Source organism: Tursiops truncatus, chromosome 1 (assembly GCF_011762595.2).
Source record: "Tursiops truncatus isolate mTurTru1 chromosome 1, mTurTru1.mat.Y, whole genome shotgun sequence".
Lineage (NCBI taxonomy): Eukaryota > Metazoa > Chordata > Mammalia > Artiodactyla > Delphinidae > Tursiops > Tursiops truncatus.
Window position 1 is genome coordinate 142,928,032 of NC_047034.1, and position 20,208 is coordinate 142,948,239.

Sequence of the window (20,208 nt, forward strand, 5' to 3'; positions counted from 1 at the left end):
CACCTCTGCAGGAGACCCTCCAACACTATCAGGTAGGTCTGGTTTAGTCTCCTATGGGGTCACTGCTCCTTTCCCTTGGGTACTGATACACCCATGACTTTGTGTGTTCCCTCCAATAGTGGAGTCTCTGTTTTCTCCAGACCTGTTGAAGTCCTGCAGTCAAATCCTGCTAGACTTCAAAGTTTGCTTCTCTGGGAATTCCTCCTTCCATTGCCAGACCTCCAGTCTGGGAAGCCAGTTGTGGGGCTCAAATCTTCAGTTGGTGGACTTCTGTGGTATAATTGTTTTCCAGTTTGTGAGTCACCCACGCAGCGGTTATGGGATTTGATTTTATTTGCCCCCTTCCTACCATGTCATTGCAGCTTCTCCTTTCTTTGGATGTGAGGTATCTTTCTTGGTGAGTTCCAGTGTCTTCCTGTTGATGATTGTTCAGCAGTTAGTTGTGATTCTGCTGCTCTCCCAAGAGGGAGTGAGCGCAGGTCCTTCTACTCCACCATCTTGAACCAATCTCTGGAGAGCTTGCTGGGGTCAGTATTCCTTTTGGTTTTATTTTTAGACAGTATGTATTTTTGATGACATCTATGCAATAATATGCATTTTTCAAGTTTTCTCTTCCAGCCTTTTCTGCAGGAAGGGCTAATTATGATTCTGCATTGTTGGTTATTACTTAATCATACAGGCTGCAATACAACAATGATATAAGATGACTACATTGATTTTTGTTTCATTGCCTTCGTAGTCTTTTGATCAGGCAAATGCAGAGCTTTGAAAGCCTCTTTTTTTATGGTGAGCCAAGATCACATACATGTTCCCAGGAGAAGTGGATTTACTGAGGAGGGAATATTAACTCCTTCAGAGAAGGAGGCACCATTTGGTAAATTGTTCTATCCAGGGCTCTAAATGATATCCAGAAAGAGGTCATTTCTCTCACATGGGTGAGCAGTTTGTTTTCTGAGAGAGTCTTCCCCACCTGACTATAGTTGGATCATTGTGGTTACTTTTCTGTTGAAGGTAAGATTTTGGAAGTTAATTGGCCTGATAGGATGGGAAAGTCATATGAGCTTTGCTAATTTTCCAGCATAATGGGGTTCTTTTTTTTTTTTCTTTATTTCCAGGTGCTTCTCATTTTAATTTTATCTTCCAAAGATAGTCACTTGTATGATTTGGGTTTCCTTCTTTAAGAGATCATTTAACTGAAGTAGGCTGCAGAGTGGCAGTTGCTAGGACACCCTGAATCCCAATTCCCCATTTCCAGGGGGCATTTTAATTCAGAATAACAGTTACATGTTGTTCCTTGTCTACTTCCTAGATACTTTCAGATAGTTTTCAGTTTAAAATGCCTTGTGTCAGATAAGAGATCAGAAGAAATTATAGATAAGTAAAACAGTGTTTTAGAAAGCAGAAAAATACATTTTTTTGCATACCATTTTTTTTTTGAAAACAAAGTTTACATATTTCTCTGTGGAGAGAGGTTTTTTTTTTTTTGCTGGTGGGGGGAACTTTATATTCCTGGAATAAAGGAGAAAATACAAAACAAATAGGAGAAATAAACATCTTATTATTCTGGAAAATCAACTGTACTTTTTAACTTGATTTATATAAAGAAAATAAGCCAACATTTAAAGGGCAAAAACATATGCTATTTAAGTTGACTGAATTCTCAAAATAACTCTCAATGGACAAACACAGAAAAATAAAATAAATTTTACAATTTCAAAGATCCATTTTTACAGATTCTTATGGCTTTTCTTTTTGACAAGTTTATGTTTTTGGTTAGGTTTATAACAATAACTTCCTTTTGCATAGCATTTTATGATTTCCTCTGGGAAGTTCTGTGTCATAGCACTTGATGCTTTAAATTGAAATAATCTACTTGTGTGGATCACTGCTTCAGCTTGAATATAAGCTCCATGAAGATGGGGACTGACTTCATCTTTGTATTTCCAGTGCCCAGCACAGGATCTGGAATGGAATAGACCTTGAAAGTGTTGCCACAATGACTTTGTGATTTATATTACTTAAAAACTTTGGGAGTTTGCCTTTATTTATATATTCATTTAACAGATATTTATTTAATACCTAGTTTCAGCTGGACACTGTGACAGGTGTTGGGGATACAACAAAAAGAAACAGAAAAATATTCCGGAGCTTACATTCTTGCCAGAGGGGGCAGAAATAATCCTTATAGTAAATAAGTAATTCTTATGGTATGCTTAAACGTGTTGAGTGCTATAGGAAAATTAGGGCAGGTGACAGGAATCAGAAATGTGGGGAAAGTTTGCAATATTTATGGTGGTCAGATTGGTCTCATTGAAGAGGTGAGATTTGAGCAACAACTTGAAGAATGTTGAGGAGTCACCCATGTGGAGATGTGGAGAAAGAGAATTTTAGGAAGACGTAGTAGCCTTTGCAAATCCCATAAAGTTGAGGTGTGCCTGAATTATAAGAGAAATAGCAAGAAGGCCAAGTTGTGTGAGAATAGTAGGAGGTGAAATCGGACAGGTGAAAGGGAAATAGATCATATAGGATCTTTAAAAAACATTTTGTTTTACTCTGAATGAAATGCTAAACCTCTTGAGGGTTTTGAACAAGGTGCAACATTATCTCTCATGTTTTGGAAAGATTACTTTGGTGATTTTGTTGAGAATAGAATATAGCAGGGCAAACAAGTAGACTAGTTAGGAATAGTCCATTTGGGAGAAGATAGTGGCTTGGATCAAGGTGATATCTGTGGAGGTAGTGAGAAGTAGTTGGATTCTAGATCTATTTGAAAGGATTCCTTTCTTTTTGTATGCTGGAACATCCTTTTAATCATTATATAAGTATGGCCTTCCTCTTACAGATTATGCTGTTTTAAATTGAATGACTGAAGAGATACTGGTATCTTTACCATAGATATGAATAACAACTAACCCTTGTCTTTTAAAAATATTTTTATTGGAGTATAGTTGGTTTACAATGTTGTGTTAGTTTCAGGAGTGCAGCAAATTGAATCAGTTATACATATACATATATTCACTCTTATTTAGATTCTTTTCCCATATAGGCCATTACAGAGTATTGAGTAAGGTTCCCTGTGCTATACAGTAGGTCCTTATTAGTTACCTATTTTATATATAATAGTGTGTATGTGTCAATCCCAATCTCCCAGTTTGTCCCCCCCTCTCCCCCCAGTAACCATAAGTTTGTTTTCTACATCTGTGACTCTCTCTCTGTTTTGTAAATAAGTTCATTTTTTTTAAGATTCCACATATAAGCAGTATTATATGGTATTTGTCTTTCTGTGTCTGACTTACTTCACTCAGTATGACAATCTCTAGGTCCATACATGTTGCTGCAAATGGCATTATTTTGTTCTTTTTTATGGCTGAGTAATATTCCATTGTACATATGTACCACATCTGCTTTACCCATTCCTCTGTTGGTGGACATTTAGGTTGCTTCCATGTCCTGGCTATTGTAAATAGTGCTGCAGTGAACATAGGGGTGCATGTATCTTTTTGAATTATGGTTTTCTCTGGGTATATGCCCAGTAGTGGGATTATTGGATAATGTGGTAGCTCTGTTTTTAGGTTTGTTTTTTTTTTTTTTTTTTTTTTTTTTTGCGGTACGCGGGCCTCTCACTGCTGTGGCCTCTCCCGCTGCGGAGCACAGGCTCCAGACCGCAGGCTCAGCAGCCATGGCTTATGGGCCCAGTTGTGCCGTGGCATGTGGGATCTTCCTGGACCGGGGCATGAACCCACATCCCCCACATTGGCAGGTGGACTCTCAACCACTGTGCCACCAGGGAAGCCCTGTTTTTAGTATTTTAAGGAACCTCCATACTGTTCTCCATAGTGTCTGTACCAATTTACATTCCCACTAACAGTGTAGGAGGGTTCCCTTTTCTCCACACTGTATCCACCATTTACTGTTTGTAGATTTTTTGATGATGGCCATTCTGACTGGTGTGAGATGATACCTCATTGTAGTTTTGATTTGCATTTCTCTAATAATTAGCTATGTTGAGCATCTTTTCTTGTGCTTTTTGGCCATCTGTATGCCTTCTTTGGAGAAATGTCTATTTAGATCTTACCCCCATTTTTTGATTAAGTTGTTGTGGTTTTTTTCGATATTGAGCTGCATGAGCAGTTTTGGAGATTAATCCCTTGTCGGTTGCTTTGTTTGCAAATATTTTCTCCCAGTCTGAGGGTTGTCTTTTCATTTTGTTTGTGGTTTACTTTGCTGTGCAAAAGCTTTTAAGTTTAACTAGGTCCGATTTTTTTATTTTACTCTAGGAGGTGGATCAAAAAACATCTTACTGTGATTTATGTCAGAGAGTGTTCTTCCTATGTTTTCCTTTAACAGTTTTATAGTATCTGTCTTTAAGATTATTAATCCATTTGGAGTTAATTTTTGTGTATTGTGTTAGGAAGTGTTCTAATTTCATTCTTTTGCATGTAGCCATCCAGCTTTCCCAGAACCACTTATTGAAGGGACTGTCTTTTCCCATTGTATATTCTTGCCTCTTTTGTAATAGTGACCACAAGTGCGAGAGTTTATCTCTGAGCTTTCTATCCTATTCCATTGATCTATATTTCTGTTTTTGTGCCAGCACCATAGTGTTTTGATGACTGTAGCTTTGTAGTATAGTCTGAAGTTAGGGAGCCTGATTCCTCCAGCTCTGTTTTTCTTTCCCAAGATTGCTTTGGCTATTCGTGGTCTTTTGTGTTTCCAAGAAAATTGTAAAATTTTTTGTTCTACTTCTGTAAAAATGCCATTGGAAGTTAGGTAGGAATTGCATTGAATCTGTAGATTGCTTTGGTTAGTATAGTCATTTTGACAATATTGATTCTTCCAATCCAAGAGCATGGTATATGTCTCCATCTGTTTGTGTCATCTTTGATTTCTTTTATCAGTGTCTTATAGTTTTATGACTATAAATCTTTTGCCTCCTTAGGTAAGTTTATTCCTATGTATTTTTTTCTTTCTGATGCAGTGGTAAATGGAATTGTTTTCTTAATTTCCCTTTCTGATCTTTCAGTGTTAGTATATAGGAATGCAAGAAATTTCTGTGTATTAATTTTGTTTCCTGAAACTTTACCAAATTAGTTGATGAGCTCTAGTAAATTTTTGGTAGTGTATTTAGGATTTTCTATGTATAGTATCATGTCATCTGCAAACAGTGACAGTTTTACTTCCTCTTTTTCAGTTTGGATTCCTTTTATTTCTTTTTCTTCTCTTATTGCTGTGGCTAGGACTTTCCAAACTCTGTTGAATAAAAGTGGCAAGAGAAGATATCCTTGTCTTGTTTGTGGTCTTCGAGGAAATGCTTTCAGTTTTTCACCATTGAGAATGATATTCGCTATGGGTTTGTCGTATGTGGCCATTATTACATTGAGGTGGATTCCCTCTTTGCCCACTTTCTGGTGAGTTTTTATCATAAATCTGTGTTGAATTTTGTCAGAAGTTTTTTCTGCATCTATTGAGATGATCATATGGTTTTTATTCTTCAGATTGTTAATGTGGTGTATCACAATGACTTATTTGCATGTATTGAAGAATCCTTGCATCCCTGAGATAAATCCCACTTGATTACAGTGTTTGATCTTTTTAATGGGTTGCTGGATTCTGTTTGCTAGTGTTTCGTTGAGGGATTTTGTGTCTACGTTCATCAGTGATATTGGCCTTTAATTTTCTTTTCTTTTTTTTTTTTTTTTTGCGATATCTTTGTCTAGTTTTGGGATCAGGGTGATGATGGCCTTGTTAAATGAGCTTGGGAGTGTTGCTTCCTCTGCAGTTTTTTGGTAGAACTTCAGAAGGATAGATGTTAACTCTTCTCTAAATGTTTGATAGAATTCTCCTGTGAAGCCATCTGGTCCTGGACTTTTGTTTGTTGGAAAATTTTAAATCACAGTTTCAATTTCAGTACTTGTTGGTCTGTTCATATTTTCTATATTTTCTTAGTTCTGTCTTGGAAGGTTGTACCTTTCTAAGAATTTGTCCATTTCTTCTATGTTGTCCATTTTATTGGCATATAGTTGCTTGTGGTAGTCTCTTATGATCCTGAAAGGATTCCTTGATAGATTAGTTATTCAGTATGAAATTAAGTCTCAAGGATGACTCCAATAATTTTGGGCTCAAGCACTGACTAGGTAGTTATATACATGATCTCATTTAATCTTTATATGAATAGTATGAATAAAATCCTTTTTATCTCCTTTTGACAGACAGGAAAACTGAGGTCTAGAGCATGCTGGAGATTTGCCCAAAGCCTTAAAATTACTAAGTGGCAGAGCTATGATTCAAGTTTATGTCTGTCAACCTTAGGATTATGATCTTTTCAATACATAAGAACAGAATAGGGCTTCCCTGGTGGCGCAGTGGTTGAGAGTCCACCTGCCGATGCAGGGGACATGGGTTCGTGCCCCAGTCTGGGAGGATCCCACGTGCTGCAGAGCGGCTGGGCCCGTGAGCCATGGCCACTGAGCCTGTGCGTCCAGAGCCTGTGCTCCGCAATTGGAGAGGCCATAACAGTGAGAGACCCGCGTACCGAAAAAAAAAAAAAAAAAAAAAAAAGAACAGAATAGACAGTCTTCCCTAAAATTTGTACCAGTGACTTTATACCATTTTTGGCATTTAAAATTTCCACATCTTTCTTGATGCAATGCCATTATCCTTAAATAAAAACTTAATATAAAAAGTAGTTAGAGGCTAGATATATTCCAGGAGTGCCTGGAAGAAACAAATCCAAAACTTCAAAAACCCAGAAGGATCATGCCCTCCTAGAAGGATCTTACAGATATTCTTACAGATAAAGCTCCAATGTAGGTGAGTTTAAAAACAAAAATTTTAAAACACACTAGGAAACAATGTAGTGGATGGAAGATAGGAATCTCAACAAATACTAGGATTAAACTCCAAGGACTTCCAAAGAGGAGGTATAAGCCCATTTGTTTAAAATGATTAAAGCCATAAAGAGAAGAATCATAAACTAAAGAGAACATATCATAAAAAGAGATTATACTTGTTTATAAAAGAACCAAATAGAACATATGAAAGTGAAATATATATAATCATTGACATTAAAAACTCTGAAGTTGGGTTAAATATCTAATTAGATGCCACTGAAGAGAGATTAATGAAGTAGAAGCCAGAACTGAGGAGCACAGAGAGGTATAGAGATGAAATATATAGAAGAGAAGTTGTCATACTAAGATGAGGAATTCCAGAAGAAAATCACATAGAAGCAATATTCAAAATAATGACTTACGAAAGACATGAATCTTTCATATTGTAAGTACAACTCCTGAAAAATAAGTAAAAATATATCCTTGAAATCTTTCTCCCCAATATGTTACAATGAAATTGCAGAATACTATAGATAAAGAGAAGTTCTTCAAAACAACTAGGGAGAAATATACAATATTTTAAGATGAGTGATTGTTCTGAGGTTCTTGAATTTTAAGAATAGGAAGGTAGAATTATTTAAATTTATACTTTATATCAGGTATTGATCTTTGTATATTCTGGATACGAGTTCTTTGTGGAGGTGGCAAATATCTTCTCCCAGTCTGTGGCTTCTCTTTTCATATCTTAATGGTGTCTTTCAAAAAACAAAAGTATCTTTTAATCCAATTCATCATTTTTTTCTTTAATATTTTATGTTTTTGGTGTTCTATATAAGAAATTTTTACTAATCAAAGACCACAAAATTTTTCTCCTGTTTTCTTCTACAAGTTTTATAATTTTAGGTTTTACATTTAGATCTATGATCCATTTTGAGTTAATTTTTATATATGATTTTAAGTAAGAGTTGATACTTACTTTCAGCACCATTTTTTGAAAAGACTTTCATTTCCTCATTGAATTGCCTTGCAAGTCAATTGCTCATATATGTGTAGGTCTATTTCTGGACTCTATAATCTGTCCCATTGATCTATGTATCTATCTTTTTGAAATAGCAAGCTGTCTTGATTACTGTAACTTTTTAGCAGTTTTTGCTCTTTTTTCTGTATTAAATTGCTTTGATTATACTAGGTTCTTTGAATTTTCTAATACAACTAGAGTAATCTAGTAAATTTCTACAAAAAGACTTCTGGGATTTGAATGTCATTGTATTGAATTTATATACATCAATTTGTGAGAAATGCCATCTTAACAAATTTTAGTCTTTCATCCATGAACATATGCCATATATTTCCACTTATTTAGGTATTCTTCAGATTCTTTCAGCAATATTTTGTAATTTTTAGGGTAGAAGACCTGGACATCTGTGGTTAATTTCTAGGTGTTTGCGGTTTTAGTGTTACTGTGAATGGGATTCTCAAATTTTTATTTTCCATTTGCCTGCTGGTAGTACAATTGTTTGCTGCTGGTACAATTGATTTTGTATTTATATTTACTTTGTATCCTGTGACCTTGCTAAATTTGTTTCTAAGTTCAAGTAGTTGTTTTGTAGATTTTCTGAGATTTTCTTTGTAAACGTTATCTTCTGTAAGTAAGGACACTTTTATTTCTTCTTTTGTAGTTTTTATGCCTTTCGTTTTTCTTGCATTATTGCAACAGTTTGGTGCTTCATAATGATGTTGAATAGATGTAGTGAAAGTGGACATCCTTTTCTTATTCTTGATCTCAAGGAGAAGCAATAAAATCTTACACCATTAAGTGTGCTATTAGCTATAAGTGGGTTTTTTTGTTTGTTTTTTAATTGCATGTCACTTATCAGTTTCAGGACATTTCCAACTATTCTTAGTTTGAGAAAAGTTCTTTTTTAACATGAATGCATGTTGGATTTTGTCAAATGTTTTTTTTCTGTATCTATTGAAATAACAATTGGTTATTCTCCTTTTCATTGTTGGAAGGGTGAATTACATTGCTTGATTTTCAAATGTTAAAACAACCTTGCATTCTTTGTTTATTTAACACTTTTTGTTCAATTTATCCTAAGTATTTTATGTTTTGTGATCCTATTATAAATGGAATTGTTTTTTAAATCTCATTTTGAGCTTATTCAATGCTCCTGCATAGATATACATTTAATTTTTGTATGACTTGTATCCTACACTGTTGCTGAAATAATTTTTTAGCTTAAATTGTTTTTTGTATGTGCATTCCTTAGGATTTTCTATATAAAAGATTGTATCATTAGCAAGTAGATATAATTTTACTTCTCCTTTTCAAACATGAATGCTTTTTTCTTTTCTTTTTCTTGCCTACTTGCCCTTGCTAGAATATCTACTACAATGTTGAACAGAAATGGTGAGAGCAAACATGCTTATCCTACCCCAGATCTTAGGGTGAAAAACTTTCAGCCTTGCACCATTAACAATGGTAATTAGTTGTGGGATTTTTAAAAATTCCTTTCTGTTCATTTGTCTTCCAGTGTTTTTTTCTCATGAAAAGTATCAAATTTTGTGAAGTGCTTTTTCTGCATCTATTGAGATGATCATGTGATTTTTGTCCTTTATTCTAGTAATGTGGTATATTGCACTAATTGATTTTCATATCTTGAACCAACATTTGAATTTCATTGAATTTCAACATTAAATCCCACTTGTGGTTTAAAGTCATTTTTGTATATTGCTGGATTTGGTTTGCTAGTATTTCACTGAGGATTTGGGGGGTCAATATTCAAAAAGGGTATTCATGTGTAGTTTTTATGTGATGTCTTTGATTTTAGTATCAAGACCATCCTGGCCTCAAGGAATGAGTTTGGAAGTGTTCTCTCTTCTTCATTTTTGGGGAAGAGCTTGTTAAGGATTGGTGTTAACTTTCCTTTAAAAGTTTAGTAGAATTTACCAGTGAAGACATCTGCATTTGGATATTTCCTGGTGATAAGTTTTTTGATTATTATATCAGTATTTTTGTTTAGGTCTATACAGATATTAGTGTTTCTTCTTTAGTCAGTTTTGTTTGTGTCTTCCCAGAATTTTCCTCATATCATCTAGGTTATCTAATTTGTTAGCATACAATTGGTCATAGTATATCCTCTATTTAATTCCTGATTTTATGCATTTACTGTCCTCTTTTTTTCTTAGACAATATAAAGATTCGTCTATTTTATTGATCACATAAAACAACAATTTTTGGTTTTATTGATTTTCTCTACTGTTTTTCTATTATTCATTTACTTCCATCCTTTATTATTTCCTTTATTCTGCCTTCTTTGGGTTTAGTTTGCTTTATTTTTAAACTTCAAAAGGTGAAATATAAGCAGATTACATTATTTCTTTAAGATGTTTCTTTCTTTAATATAAGCATATCCAGCTATATATTTCTGCATAAGTACTGCTTTCTATGCATCCTTAGCTTTTGATAGATAGTAGCTTTGTTTACATTCATGCTAAGGTATTTTATAAATTCCTTTCTGATTTCCTCTTTCACCCTCTTGGTTATTTAGGAAAGTGTTCATGTTTTTGAATTCCTTAAATTTCCTTCTGTTATTGATTTCTAATTTCCTTCTATTTTGTTTGGAGAGAATACTTTCCATGATTTCCTTCATGTTAAATTTATTGAGACTTGTTTTATGCTCTACGTTTTAGTCTTTTCTGAAAAATATACCTGTAAACGTGAGGAGAATGTATATTTTACTGTTGAGTAGAATGTTCTATATATCTAGCTGTTTTAGTGTTGCTCAATTCTTATATTTCCTTGTTGATATTCTAGTTGTTCTAGTTGTTTCTATTCATTATATAAAGTTGGATATTGAAGTTTTCAGCTATTATTGTTCACTTGTGTATTTGTCCCTTTAATTCTGACTGTTTCTGTGTTATTTGTTTTGGGACACTCTTGTTAGGTGCATTTATATTTGTAATTGCTATATCTTCTTAATGAATTGCCCTTTCTACATTATAAAATATCCTTCTTTGTGTGTACTAAAAATTTTTGTCTTAAAGTCAATTTTTCTGATATTAGTATATATAGGCATTCCAGCTCAGTTTTGCTTTGTTTCGTATATTATTTTCCTTCCTTCTACTTTCAACCTATTTGTGTGTTTGTATCTCAAATACATCTCTTGTAGACAGCATATGGTTGGCTCACTAAAAAAAAAAATTCATTCTGACATATACTGCCTTTTAATTGGAGTGTTTAATCCACTTACATTTATTGTAATTACTGATAAGCTAGGATCATTTTGCTATTGCCTTTAAGTGGTTTATGCCTCCCTCCCTATTTATTCCTCTATAACTGCCTTCTATTGTGTTAGATAAGTATTATCTAGTGTACTATTTAATTCCCTTCTTACTGATTTTACTGTATTTTAATTTTTCTTTTCTTTTCTTTTTTTTTACATCTTTATTGGAGTATAATTGCTTTACAATGGTGTGTTAGTTTCTGCTTTATAACAAAGTGAATCAGCCATACATATACATATGTTCCCATATCTCTAATTTTTCTTTCCTTAATGGTTGTCCTAGGGATTGCAATGAATATAATTTAATTGATAGCAGTCTAGTTTGAATTAATTTCAACTTAATTTCAATAATATGCATATATATTTATTGTCCTACAAATTACATCTGAATACATTATGTACACTCCATGCAGATTTGTAATTACTGCTTTGTGTGGTTGTCTTCTATATGTAGGAGAAAAAAATATCTACAAACATAAAATATGTTTATACTGTCTTTTTTTTTTTTCGTGGTACATGGGCCTCTCACTGCTGTGGCCTCTCCTGCTGCAGAGCACAGGCTCTGGATGCGCAGGCTCAGCAGCCACGGCTCACGAGCCCAGCCGCTCCGCAGCATGTGGGATCTTCCCATGCTGGGACACGAACCTGTGTCCCCTGCATCGGCAGGCAGACCCTCAACCACTGCACCACCAGGGAAGCCCTATATACTGTCTTTTATATTTACCTATCTAGTTACATTTACTGGTGCTCTTTATTTCTTCATGTGGATTTCAGTTATTTTCTAATGTTCTTTCATTTCTACTAGAAGGACATCCTTTAGTTTTTCTTGTAGGGCAGGTATGATTATCTGCTAATGTCTTAATGTCTCTTCATTTTTGAAGAGTATTTCTGATGCCTATCAAATATTTTCTTTCAGCACTTTGAATATGTTATCCCTCTGCTTTCTGACTTCCATGTTTCTGATGAGAACTCAGCTGTTAATCTTACTGAGGATTCCTTGAACATAATGAGTTGCTATGATGTTTGTTGCTGCATTCAAGAGTTTTTGGTCTTTGACTTTTGACAGTTTGATTATGTCTAAATATGGATCACTCCTTTTTCATAGGTGGAAGAAGGAAAAATTAAAAATTATTTTAATTTCAGATTTTTTTTGTCTTTTGGATCTAGCTTTTTATTCCAATCTAGCAATGTCTGCTTTTCACTGGAATGTTTATTTATATATTTGTTCTATTTTAGTGTAATTATTGATATGTTGTACTTAAATGAAATATCTTGGTATTCAGTTTCTTACTGCCTCTTCTGTTTCTTGTTACTCTGTTGTTCTTTTACTGCCTTCATTTGGGTTAATAAAATTTTTGTTTAGTGTTATATATCTTCTGTATTGCATTCTTAGTAACATTATTTTATATTTACTTTAGTGGTTTCTCTAGAACTAAAAATATGCAGTTATAACTTACCAAATTCTTTAAAAATTTTTTGTTAAAAATTTGTTTAGAGTACTTTTAGGTCACAGCAAAATTGAGAGGAATGTACAGAGCTTTCTCAAATAATGCAGTCCCCACACATGCATAGGCTCCCCCATTATCAATGTCCCCCGCCAGAGTGGTATATCTGTTACAATTGATGAACCACTTGACACATCATAATCAACCCAAAGTCCATTAGGGTTCACCCTTAGTATTGCACTTTCTATTGGTTTGTGTAAATATGTAATTACAAGTATTCATCATTGTAGTCATACAGACAATTTTCACTGCCCTAAAAATCCTCTACTGCCTATTAATCTCTCCATCCCCTAACATTTGATCTTGTTATTATCTCCATACTTTACCTTTTTTCAGAGTGTCATATGGTTGGAATCACACAGTATGTATGTAGCATTTTCATATTGGCTTCTTTTGATTATTAACATGCATTTAATTTTCTTCTGTGTCTTTCCATAGCTTGATAACTCATCAAGCCATTTCAGAGTCAATATTTTCCCATTTCACCCTTAACACTTCACACTGTGTACTTTGTGATTACTACCTTTTTTTAACTCAAAACTTATTCTTTCTACATTCTACTAACCTTGCATCAGTTTAATTCTATTTACCCATCCCAATTCTTGATGCTGTTGTTGTCATATATTTTCCTTCTACATACTTTGCAAACCTCCCTTAAGATGTCATTAAAAAAAAAACTTTAGTTAGTAGCCTTTAAGAAACTTTTGAGACAAAAATAGTTTATTATATTTACATGCTTATTCACTATTTTAGTGTTGTTTATATGTTCTTATAGCTATGAATCCCATCTAATATATTTTTGCATCTTTTAGCTTTTCATGTAGTGAAGATCTGCTGGCAATAAATTCTGTCAACTTTAATTTATTTATCTGGGAATGTTTTATTTTACCCTTTTTTTTTTTTTTTTTTTTTTTTGCGGTACACGGGCCTCTCACTGTTGTGGCCTCTCCCGTTGCGGAGCACAGGCGCTGGATGTGCAGGCTCAGCGGCCATGGCTCACGGGCCCAGCCGCTCCACGGCATGTGGGATCTTCCCAGACCAGGGCACAAACCCGTGTCTGCTGCATCAGCAGGGGGACTCTCAACCACTGCGCCAGCAGGGAAGCCCCTATTTTACCCTTATTTTTAAGGATATTTTATTGAATATTGAATTATGGGTTGCAAGTTTTGTTCTTTCATCACTTTAGAAATGTCATTTACTCTCCTCCATTATTTTTGAAAAGAAGTCAATGGACATTCTTATTGTTGTCCTTCTGTATGTATTATGGCTTTTTTTCTGGTTGCTTTCAAGCTTTTTTATTTATATGTATTTTTTATCAGTTTGACGATTATGTGCCTAGGTTGAGGTATTTTTTTCTTTTCTTTCTTGCTTTTTTGCTTTTGGGGCATTTGCTGCTTTAATAGATGGCTTGTTCCTCTCTTTATTTACAATAAATTTATTTATTTTATTTTTATTTTTGGCTGTTTTGGGTCTTTGTTGCTGTGGGCGGGCTTTCTCTGGTTTTGGCGAGTGGGGGCTACTCCTCATTGTGGTGCGTGGGCTTCTCATTGCAGTGGCTTCTCTTATTGTGGAGCATGGGCTCTAGGCCCGCAGGCTTCAGTAGTTGTGGCACGCAGGCTCAGTAGTTGTGGCTCGTGGGCTCTAGAGCGCAGGCTCAGTAGTTGAGACGCATGGTATTAGTTGCTCCATGGCATGTGGGATCTTCCCGGGCCAGGGCTCGAACCGGTGTCCCCTGCATTGGCAGGCAGATTCTTAACCACTGTGCCACCAGGGAAGCCCTGTTCCTCTCTTTAATTACAAAAAGAATGAGACCCAAATAAAAAAACTCCTACATTTTCAATAAATGAAAATATACAAAACTCAATATTTATTCATATTTACTAGAGGTACAAAGTATAATTACTATCACAAAATTTTAAAATTAAAATTTGTATTTACCTCTCCCCTTACTAATGAATATTCTAACTAAGCTGAGCATGTAATCCCACAAGCACTAGATATGGGTGGATTTTCTGATAATAAAATGTTTACACATCATGAGGAACAAAGAAGTTCACCATGAGTGAACTTCTTTTCCCTTCTCTTTCTAAGGACTTTAATTTCTCATGATTGCCTCCATATTGGGTAACTGTGGCACCATGGAAGACTCAATAATCGCTGTTTCTTGGTGTTTTTTTTTAATATTTTTATTTGGGCTGCATCGGGTCTTAGTTGTGGCATGTGGGATTTTCGTTGCCACGTGTGGGATCTTTGTTGCAGTGTGAGGGATCTTTAGTTGTGGCATGCAGGATCTTTAATTGTGGCATGTGGGCTCTTAGTTGTGGCATGCAGGATTTAGTTCCCCGAACCCAGGTTCCCTGCATTGGGAGCACAGAGTCTTAACTGCTGGACCAACATGGATGTCCCATGTATCTTGTAATACATACAGAGTTTTATCAAGAATCCCTGGAAAAGGGGACATTATGTTATACACTGTCAGGATAATTAAAAACAATACCAGTCATTTACTTTTTAAACAAGAGAATCTGATTGAATTAAATGTGGGTAAAACTCAGTGGACTATTTATTTACTGACCGCATTGCATGGCCTGTGGGATCTTAGTTCCCTGACCAGGGATTGAATCTGGGCCCACAGCAGTGAGAGTGCAGAGTCCTAACCACTGGACCACCAGGGAACTCCCTCAATGGACTCTTTAAATTGAACTTCAGTGATTTACTCATTTGTACAAGAACATCAAAATCCAAGGTCTTACATCATGATAAATTGTCTAGAAACTCATCTTACTATGAATGCATAAGACCCTGAAAAGGTTGTCTTGTGATGTCTGACGCATGTTCACAGATGATTTATGCCAGAACAGAGGCCATGAAGAACTCTGAAGGATAGTTATCAGCTGTTAAGTGTTCCAATTTTTAGGTAAGTACACTTCTCCTTTAAATGCTGTACTTGCCAGCTAATATCATTCTTGTTTGAATAGTCATTTCTTCATCTTCCTTTTTCCTTTATGTTAAGGTGATTATCAACTTTATATAAGCACCCACAGATAACCGTTCATTATTAGAACACTCATTATGTTTAGGCCACTCCCTGACAACATGTAGAGAAATCTTAATGCTTTCAATGAGATATTTCCAATATAAATTTTAAAGCAGATAATTTTTTTCCTACACAGGAAATTACCTAGTATCATCAACAGTCTGTAAGCTCTTAATATTGTACATCAACTAAACCTCAATTTAAAAAATTGAAACAAAAGAAAACAGTATGTAGGTTCTTCTGAGTTTTCATAAGAGATGAGTAAAGTCCCTTTACTCACCTGCTTTCTAAAAATGTCCTTGCGCATTTCAGCCTAGGTCTTGAGGTACACATTCTTTTGGGTCTCCTCAATCCTATTCTCATATTTTGAATCTGGTAACAGAAAATGAAACAGGAAAATTATTTTATTTTATTTTTTGGCCCCGCAGCACGGCTTGCAGGATCTTAGTTTCCTGACCAGGGATCGAACACAGGCCCACAGCAGTGAAAACGTGGAGTCCTAACGATTGGACCGCCAGGGAATTCCCAGGAACTTTTTTAAAAAAACTGATTTAATCTTTGGCCTAAGAACTCCAATGCTCAAGTAATGAAATGGAGAATATCCATTTATATACTAACTCACACATTCCTTGTTATTTTTTCTTTTTATTTATCCTGTATGAGGTTTTCTGAGATTCTAAGATACCTAATTCATTATATTTTTTATTACATTTGGGAAATTTTTGGCTTATTCTGGGGCTCTGTTTATTTTTCTTCCATTTCTTTTTTGTGTTCTTCAGACTATATTACTTTAAAATTGATCCATCTTCAAATTCACTGACTCTTTTCTGTCTCTAATTTGGTGTTAAGCCCATCAAGTTAGTTTTTCATTTTAATTACTGTACTTTTTAGTTATAGAATGTTTATTTGATCTTTTAAAAAAGTTTTCATTTTTCTGATGAAATTTCCTATCCATTCACACATGAAAATTATAATTTTCTTTAATTCCTATAACATGTTTTCTTTTTGTTCTTTGAGTATAACAGCCAATTTAAAATGTCTTTGTCTGCTAAATAGTACATCTGAATCTCACTGTGGATTTATATTAATTGCTTCTCTCCACTCCTTTGATTAAGGATTAAAATTAATTAATTAGCTAATTAATTAATTAAAGTATCTAGTAACTTTAGATTGTGATATCTTTTAGAGAATGGATTCTGTTATCCTCTTCTGAAGCAAATTGGTGTTTATTATAGAAGTCAGTTCAATTACTGATCATTTCAAGGCTGATTACCTTAAACTTCACTAGGCATGGTTTTAAATTTTATTGAGATAGATTTGTCAGACACCCTAGGTATTTCTGAACTACTCTAACTTGGGTCCAAGCTTTCTCACACATGAAGGTTTTATCAGAGCTTGGTTTTCAGGAAATATAGAATAGTTCTTTCTTTAGGACATGGTTCTTATTTCTAAGGTATGTCCCTTCTGGTATCTCAATTGACTATTATGTATGAGGTGTTAGAAGTTCTTCCACTTTAGCTGTACTGGGCTCCCAACACCGTCTTACCCAGCATTGCTTCATCTCTAGTACAGTTAGTCCCCTACATACAAACCTTCAAGTTGTGACCTTTCAAAGTTGTGAGCATGCGTTCACATGTCCAATCATGTAAGGTAGTTCATGTGTCTAGTGTACATGTCACATGCTTGCATCCTCTACAAGTGGTTGTGCTTTTGTGTACTTTACAGTACTGTGTAGAGTACAGTAGTACAGTATCTTTACTTCAAGTCCAGGGTGTCTGGAAGCAAGCATAAAAGTAGCAGTGATGTAGCTGGTACCGGTAAGAAGCACCAAGTGGTAACGATGGAAACAAAAGTGAAACTTATTGAGAGAGTAAAGCAAAGCAAAAAGATGATAGACGTTGCTCATTCTTGTAACATGAATCATTCAACCCTCAGCACAATTCTAAAGAACAAGGACAAGATTATGGAACATGTGAAGTCTGCTGTGCTGCTGATGTCAACAGTAATATTGAGGAAGCATAGAAAAGTGATGGAAGAGATGGAGAAACTTCTCAGTGTGTGAATGCAGGATCAGCATCAGCATCGGGTCCCACTCAGCTTAATGCTGATTCAAGAGAAAGCTAAAAGCCTTTATGAAGACTTGAAAAAGAAACACGGTAAAGAATCAGAGGGCGCATTTTTTAGTGCCAGCCATGGCTGGTTTCATTGGTTCAAGGTTAGTGCTAACCTTCACAATGTAAAAGTAAGTGGCAAGGCAGCGAGTGCAGATATGGTAGCTGCCCAGGAATTTCCTGAAATGCTTCGAGAAATTATTGATGAAGGAACGCATTTACCCGAGCAGGTTTTTAATGTGGATGAGACAGGACTGTACTGGAAGAGGATGTGAGACTGAAGCTACATCAGTAAGGAGGAAAATTTGATGCCAGGCTATAAAGCAGCAAAGAATAGGCTAACTCTTTTGCTTGGTGGCAATGCTTCTGGTGATATGAAGCTAAAACCTCTCTTAGTTTATCTTTCAGAGAACCCAAGAGCCCTTAAAAACATAGCCAAAGGCTCTCTTCATGTTGTGTGGAAGAGTAACCCCAAAGCCTGGGTTACACAGGCCATTTTCCAGGACTGGTTTTTCCACCACTTTATCCCAGAGGTACAGAAATATTGCTTGGAGAAGGACATCCCATTCAACATTCTTTTGCTGTTTGACTATGCTCTGGGCCAGCCCCCATTCATGGATGACTTTCATCCCAATGTCAAAGTAGTGCATTTGCCACCGAATATGACGTCGCTCCAACCTGTGGAGCAGGGAGTTATAGCGACTTTCAAGAAATGTTATTTATGTCACACTTTTTGTCAGGTAGTAAAGGCAAGTGATGAATCTGGAACAACCTTGCAACAATTTTGGAAGGACTATAACATCTACAAGGCCATGAAAAACATTGACTTTGCTTGGTGTGAAGTTACGGCTGTCACCATGAATGGGGTTTGGAAAAACCTTTGCTCGCAGGTTGTTCATGATTTTTGTGGACTTGAGAAGGTGGATAAGGAGTCCAAAGAGGTCTTCAGCAACTTAGTGACCCTCAGCAAGAAGCTGGAGCTAGATCTTCAAGAGGACGACTTCATTAAACTCCTTGCTGTGCAACACGAGGAGCTTACTAGTGAAGACTTGATGTAATTGGAGGCCCAGAGAAAGGACAAAGAGAGACAAGAGGAAGAAGTAACTGAAGAACTGAATAGATTCATGACTCAGGAAATGATAAGGGGATTTTCTTTATTTAAGGGGGCACTGTTAGTTTTTGAGGCACAGGACCCAAACCTAGAATGGTACAGGAAGGTCGCAGCAGCCGTTCAGAATGCAATCCAATGCTACCATGTCATCTATGATGAGAAAAAAAGAGCTACTATCCAGATATCACTGGATCATTTTTTGAAGAGAGTAGATAGAATTGAATCCAGCGAGGAACCAGAACCTGTGCCATCAATGTCAGGTGTGAGTGAAATTGCTGCTTGCCCTCTGTCTCCTATTGCTGAAATCCTTCAGCTCTACCATCTCCCACCTCCTCCCTCTCCTCCAGTCAGTAACTCTCCTTGCCTGTTTCACTCTATGCCAGCCCCGGTATGCAAGCTGTTGTACTGTACTACTGTACTTTTCCAGGTACTGTATTCTAAGATTAAAAATGTTTTCTTTGTTTTTGGTGTTTGTTTATTTATGCATTATTTGTGTGAAAAGTATTATAAACTTATTACAGTACAGTACTATATAGCCAATTGTATTAGTTGGATACCTAGGCTAACTTTGTTGGACTTACAAACAAATTGGACTTACGAATGCGCTCTTGGAATGTAAGTCATTCATATGTAGGGAACTTACTGTATCTCTGATTTTCTTTCAACACTGAAGTAAGTTCTCTTTGATAAATCTAATGTAGTTTCACCCTGTGCATGTGCTGTCTAGCCCTCAGCCACAGACTTACAAGAAATGATCCTAGAGTTTTCTGGGTTACCCCCTCAGTACCACCATCTTGTATAGTTTTCTCCTTTCTAATGCTCTACTCTCAGATTTCAGCTGCTTAAACAGCTTCAAATTTTATTTCTGTACACACAGCTCACGGGACCTCTTTAGTCTGGTTGGTTGATGTCTGGTTTTCTGACATAGTTGGGAAGTCTTTCCGTGGTGGAGAGTCAGTCCTATTGTGGGAGCTCATCTTGTGAGTGTCTCTTCTCTCATGGATCGCTGTATCATGTTGTCTATTTCCTAATGTCTGAAAACAGTTGTTTAATATATTTTCCCAGCTTTAAAATTCTTGAAGGTGGGGCTAGTCTCTTTATGGTTACTTCAACATGTCTGAGCCAGAAGTAGAGATGTTGCTTTTCTATCAAATACTTTTTCTGCTTTTGAGACGATCACCTATTTGTTCTTTATTTTGTTAATGTGTTGTTTGGATTGATGGTCCTTAAATGTTATTTTGTAATAATTCCAACTTTTCATGATCCGTCATCTCTTCTATTGATGATTGGACTAAATTAGCTAGTATTTTCTTTAGTATTTTACATCT

The 20,208-nt window shown here is 35.6% G+C and overlaps 1 protein-coding gene and 1 non-coding gene across 2 annotated transcripts in view; one reads left to right on the forward strand and one right to left on the reverse strand.

Annotated features, from left to right (window-relative positions):
* AGBL4 (AGBL carboxypeptidase 4) overlaps positions 1–20,208 on the forward strand; it is a 1,267,959-nt gene that overhangs the window by 92,963 nt on the left and 1,154,788 nt on the right. The gene's annotated exons all lie outside the window — the stretch shown is intronic.
* Positions 15,224–15,296, reverse strand: TRNAE-CUC (transfer RNA glutamic acid (anticodon CUC)). The gene has a single exon. It is a non-coding gene; the product is annotated as a tRNA-Glu (tRNA).